Below are 6,578 nucleotides of genomic sequence, written 5' to 3'. Positions count from 1 at the left end.
CAGTACATTAAAAGGATTATCCATCACGATCAAGTGGGATTCATACCTGGGATGCAAGCGTGGTTCAATATTCGCAAATCAATCAGCGTGATACATCATATCAACAAGAAAAGACTCAGGAACCATATGATCCTCTCAATCGATGCCGAAAAAGCATTTGACAAAATACAGCATCCTTTCCTGATTAAAACCCTTCAGAGTGTAGGAATAGAAGGTACATTTCTCAATCTCATAAAAGCCATCTATGAAAAGCCTACTGCAAATATTATTCTCAATGGGGAAAAGCTGGAAGCCTTTCCCTTAAGATCAGGAACTCGACAAGGATGCCCACTCTCGCCACTATTATTCAACATAGTACTAGAAGTCCTTGCAACAGCAATCAGACGACAAAAAGGGATCAAAGGTATTCAAATTGGCAAAGAAGAAGTCAAAATGTCTCTCTTTGCAGATGACATGATACTCTATATGGAAAACCCAAAAGAAGCCACTCCCAAACTATTAGAAGTTATAGAGCAATTCAGTAACGTGGCGGGATACAAAATCAATGCTCAGAAATCAGTTGCATTTCTATACACGAATAACGAGACCGAAGAAAGAGAAATTAGGGAATCCATCCCATTTACAATAGCACCAAAAACCATACGTTACCTTGGAATTAACTTAACCAGAGACGTAAAGGACCTATATTCTAGAAACTATAAATCACTCTTGAAAGACATTGAGGAAGACATAAAAAGATGGAAAGATATTCCATGCTCATGGATTGGAAGAATTAACATAGTTAAAATGTCCATGCTACCCAGAGCAATCTACACTTTCAATGCTATCCCGATCAAAATACCGAGGACATTTTTCAAAGAACTGGAACAAATAGTCCTTAAATTTGTATGGAACCAGAAAAGGCCCCGAATCTCCAAGGAACTGTTGAAAAGGAAAAACAAAGCTGGGGGCATCACAATGCCGGATTTCGAGCTGTACTACAAAGCTGTGATCACAAAGACAGCATGGTACTGGCACAAAAACAGACACATAGACCAATGGAACAGAATAGAGAACCCAGAAATGGACCCTCGGCTCTTTGGGCAACTAATATTTGATAAAGCAGGAAAAAACATCCGGTGGGAAAAAGACAGTCTCTTCAATAAATGGTGCTGGGAAAATTGGACAGCTACATGCAAAAGAATGAAACTTGACCACTCTCTCACACCATACACAAAAATAAACTCCAAATGGATGAAAGACCTCGATGTGAGACAGGAATCCATCAAAATCCTAGAGGAGAACATAGGCAGCAACCTCTACGACATCGGCCAAAGCAACCTTTTTCATGACACATCCCCAAAGGCAAGAGAAACAAAAGATAAAATGAATTTATGGGACTTCATCAAGATTAAAAGTTTCTGCACAGCCAAGGAAACAGTCAAAAAAACTAAGAGGCAGCCCACGGAATGGGAGAATATATTTGCAAATGACACTACAGATAAAAGACTGGTATCCAAGATCTACAAAGAACTTCTCAAACTCAATACGCGAGAAACAAATAAATCATAAAATGGGCAGAAGATATGAACAGACACTTTTCCAATGAAGACATACAAATGGCTAACAGACACATGAAAAAATGTTCAAAATCATTAGCCATCAAGGAAATTCAAATCAAAACCACACTGAGATACCACCTTACGCCAGTTAGAATGGCAAAAATAGACAAGGCAAGAAACAACAATTGTTGGAGAGGATGTGGAGAGAGGGGATCCCTCCTACATTGTTGGTGGGAATGCAAGTTGGTACAGCCACTCTGGAAAACAGTGGGGAGGTCCCTGAAAAAGTTAAAAATTTAGCACTACTGGGTATTTACCCCAAAGATACAGACGTAGTGAAGAGAAGGGCCATATGCACCCCAATGTTCATAGCAGCATTGTCCACAATAGCCAAATCGTGGAAGGAACCGAGATGCCCTTCAACAGATGACTGGATTAAGAAGTTGTGGTCCATATATACAATGGAATATTACTCAGCTATCAGAAAGAACGAGTTCTCAACATTTGCAGCAACATGGACGGCACTGGAGGAGATAATGCTAAGTGAAATAAGTCAAGCAGAGAAAGACAACTATCATATGATTTCTCTCATCTATGGAACATAAGAACTAGGAAGATCGGTAGGGGAAGAAAGGGATAAAGAAAGGGGCATAATGAGAAAGGGGAATGAAGCGTGAGAGACTATGTGAACTCTGAGAAACAAACTGAGGGCCTCAGAGGGGAGGGGGTGGGGGAATGGGATAGACCGGTGATGGGTAGTAAGGAGGGCACGTATTGCATGGTGCATTGGGTGTTATACGCAACTAATGAATCATCGAACTTTACATCGGAAACCAGGGATGTACTGTATGGTGACTAACATAATATAATAAAAAAAATTAAATAAATAAATAGAAAGTGTCTGACCCAGTCTTCTAAAACCCAATCTGTGTCTTCCTCAGCTGTGACCACCCCGATTCGGCATCCCCTCCACCTGGGCTGCTTTGTCTCCTGCCGTCTCCTTCCTTGGAGCCTCTTCGACTGGCCCACTGAGAGGTGGTTCTGGGGCCACCCGTGGGCCCCGCCCAGGTCTTGCTGTGTCTCCGAGCAGGTCTTTACTTACTGGGTGCTGTGCTGTGAGCCAGCGATGGTGGGCTCCTGGGTGGGCGCCCAGGGCCTCATGGATGTGCGCGCCTGTGAGTGTCTGGGTGGTGGCTGTTTACTTGTGTGTGTGTATGTGCGTGTGTCTGCGTGGGTTTGTTCTTATGTGAGTGGGTGTGTGTTTCTCATCCAGGGAATCCACTGTTCCAGGTGTGGTCTGTCCTTTCCTGTGGGTGGTGGGAAGTGGGAGGTGAGAGTGGCCAGGGTGGGGTTGGAGCTGTTTTCTCTCGGACCGACCTGGTTGGCTGCTTTTGGGTAATTCCTAGGCTCTGCGGTGTCGCAGAGCCTGGGAGGGAGGAATGAGTCACTCCTCCCTCTCCACCTGCTCAGGGAAACTTCTTCCCTGTCCGCAGGGCCAGGTTTCACCAAAAGCCATAAAGAGGCCCTGCCCTGCCCAGGCTTCTTCCGTTTTTCAATGGGGCCTGCTGAAACCGAGCCTGGGGGCTGCCTAGAAGCTGTGCCATGGGGCGCTGCCGGATGAGACCCAGCCCTTCCAGCACTAGCCTGAGCCCCTCCCTCGGGGCTTTCCCCTCCCTCCACGGAGCCTCCTACTCTGTGCCTTATCTCTTCCTCCCCAGGGGCCCAGGGAGGCTGCAGGTGGTATCAAGGGCAGAGGCTTGGGGAGGGGCTGGTATCGAGAGAGGGGAAGGGGCTGAAGGCAGGGTCTCAGAGACGCCAGTTGGTCCTTGGCCGGGCTTCCTCTCCAGTCCACGGACAAGTGGGCCAAGGTTTCACCACCTTCCCAGGGCCAGGTGGCCTGGCCGTGGCTGAGGGGGTGATGGGGCCAGGGAGGGGACAGCAGGGGCCATGACTTTGGAGTCCCCATCACCTCAGGGGCTCCTGGATAGCTCCTGCCCCCCTCCCCTTCTCATAGAGGCACACGTGCCTCTTCCTCCCCTCCTTCTGGCCCCTCTGTGGAAGGACAGCAGTTCTCCCCCTCACGCCCAAGCTCAGTTCCCAGGTCCACCCCTCCCGACCATCTGCCTCCCCTGGGGCTCCTCCTCTGCTTCGGGGCCACCCCATCAGGTGTGCGCTGCCCCCTTCCTGTGGACCTCACCGTCCTGCCCTGGGTAGTCCCCTCCCTGCCCTCTGCTTCAGGGCCTCAGCCACACTTGCTGGTCCTCTGAGATACCCAAGGGCGCCCACTTCACGCCTGCCCAGCCGGACCCTGACACACGGCACTGGTCAGCTTTTGTTTTACAGATGAAAAATCTGTAAACCCCACCTCACGATTTGCACTGCACGCCCTCCCTTAGCTGAACCCCGCTGGGGGCACTTTTGGCGGCCCATCGCACCCCTGCCAGCCACAGCCGCTGCCTTGGACTCCACCTGCACTCCACCTGCCAGCTCTCAGGAGCGATTTTCCAAACTGCTTCTTGGACGCGGTGCCCCCTCGGAGGCTGCAGTTCCCACAAGCAAACACATGGGGGCGACTCCTGGGAAGGCAGCCCCAGACCCAGGCCTGGCCCAACCCTGGCGGGAAGGTGGACGGCCAGTGCTTGTCCCCGGGAATGCAGCGCCACTGCCAGGGGCTCTATCTCCTTGCTGGGCATCCAGAGCATTCCGGGCAGGGGGTTGTGGGCGGGGTGTGGAGAGGCACCCTGAATTTCCAGTGCCCTGTGGCATTCCCGCACCCTTCACCCCAGCCCCGCACCGTCTCGGGCAGGCCTGACCCGCTCCTGTGTGTCTGCAGCCCACTTGCAGCCCTTGACGGCAGGGCGCCTGGGGTTCTGACTTTCTCCCCGGCTCCAGCGAGCTGGGGGCTCAGTAACGTCTTGGAAACCAGCTTGAGGAGACCCCATGCTTGTGGTTGTGGTTACACACTCCGGCTTTGGTTTTGGTCAGTTCTGGGTTCAGGTTCTGTGTCCACGAGCTGTGTGTCCCTGGGAGAGTCATTGCAATGCTCCAAGCTTCGGTTTTTTCATTGGTGGAAGGTACCCATATTACCAGATCGGAGTTTCCTGAGTTTTAACAGCAGCTGTGTCCGGCCTGCCTGGCACCCGATGGGCATTGGGGAAGTGCTAATTATTATTGTTTTTGAAGCAGCTTTATTATTATTATTTTTAAAGATTTTATGTATTTATTTATTCGACCGGGTGGGGGGAGACCAAGCAGGGGGAGGGGCAGAAGGAGAGCGAGCAGCAGACTCTCCGCTGAGCAGGGAGACCGATGTGGGGCTCAATCCCAGGACCCTGAGATCATGACCTGAGCCGAAGGCAGATGCTTAATTGACTGAGCCACCCAGGCTCCCCAATAAGTAAATCTTAAAAAAAAAAGTGCAGTGTAGGGACATAGCATGCTTTGTTGATGTGTTCATCCACTGATGGCCACTTGGGTCGCCTCCATGTTTTGGCTATTGGGATAGTAGTGCTATGAACATTCGGGGTGTTACTATTAGCGTTACTGGCCTTGCCTCCAAGGCAGCGAGGTCTGAGCTCCCCAGCCTGGCCAGAGCACAGAGAACAGAAAGAGCTTGGGAGGGTTGCTCTGGTACCAGACTCATCCCAAAGGGAGACCTGAGGCTGTGGAGTTAGGTAGGGCAGGGGGGCCCCTTCCCCATCAGCAGGGGAACCCGGGGGGGGGGGGCAGGAGCTAGGGAGAGGCCGGGGAATCAAGGCATGGGTGGCCATGGGGCTGGGGACAGGGGAGCCAGGAGAGCCCTTGTAGGTGTATTTTGGGGAGGGGGTGGACAGTATCCATGTGATCCAACCCTTGGGCAGTTCTGGGGCCCTGGCTTACAGGATGCAGGGATGGGCCAGGCCTGAGGAGCTCCTGTCCTGTCCTGCCTGCCTGCTGACTACATCTCAGCGTCCCCCCGACCTCCAATCCCCCTCTCACCCACCACCAGGCCCTCACCTCCCCCACCTGCCTATCTTCCCCTCCTCTCTGCCCCTCCTGCCTTCCAGGCCTCTGCTTCCCCCCCGCCGCCCCGCCCCTGTGCCTCACCACCTTTGCACCCATGGTTCCCCCACCTGGAAGGTGGGTGCCTCCTACCCACCCTCCTAATGGGTCCCTGAATTTTTCTCTTAACTTTTTATTTTGAAAAATTGAAAACCTACAGAAAAGTGCAAGAAGAGTGCAATGAGCACTCACTGTGCACCCAGGTTCACCAGTTGCTAGTTTTTGGCTCCATTTGCTCATTCTCTCCCCTCCCTACACACATACATTTTGTTTCGGACCCCTCTGGGAGTTCCGCGAATACACCGTGACAGTTGGCTGCGCGTAGTTCAGCACACATCTCCTAAAACATGACATTCCCCATCAGAGAGGTTCTGGAACATGAGCAGAACTGAGCGCTGAGTCCTGCCCGCTGGCAATCTCAATGCCTCTTCACTGCCCGAGCAGGAACCAGGAAGGCTCCCTGGAGGAGGTGGGGCTTGGGCTCAGCTAGCTAGCTTGCTTGCTTTCTTACTTTTTTTTTTTTTAATAGACTTTATTTTTATTTATTTTTTCAGTAGGCCCCAGACCAACCTGGGGCTTGAACTCACGGCCCTGAAATCAAGAGTCGCATGCTCCACTGCTGAGCACACCAGGTGCCCCAAAATAGACTTTATTTTTCTGAACAGTTTTAGATTTACAGAAAAATTGAGAAAATGGTACAGAGAGTTCCCATATAATCCCCACACCCAGTATTGCTTTTGAAATTACATTTTTATTTAAATTTCAGTTTTCCAGTTTATTAACATCTTGCATTAGCATGGCATATTTGTTTCAATTAATGAGCCAATATTGATACATTATTATTAACTAAGGCCCATACTTTATTTTGATTTCCAGTTTTTACCTAAGGGCCTCTTTCTCCCACAGGATCCATCCAGGACACATTACCTCTGGTCATCTTGCCTCCTTAGGCTTCTCTTGGCTGCAACACTTTCTCAGACTCCCCTTGTTTGCAGT

Source organism: Ursus maritimus, unplaced genomic scaffold (genome assembly GCF_017311325.1).
Source record: "Ursus maritimus isolate PB19 unplaced genomic scaffold, ASM1731132v1 scaffold_2, whole genome shotgun sequence".
Classification (NCBI taxonomy): Eukaryota; Metazoa; Chordata; class Mammalia; order Carnivora; family Ursidae; genus Ursus; species Ursus maritimus.
This window is presented reverse-complemented; position numbering follows the sequence as displayed.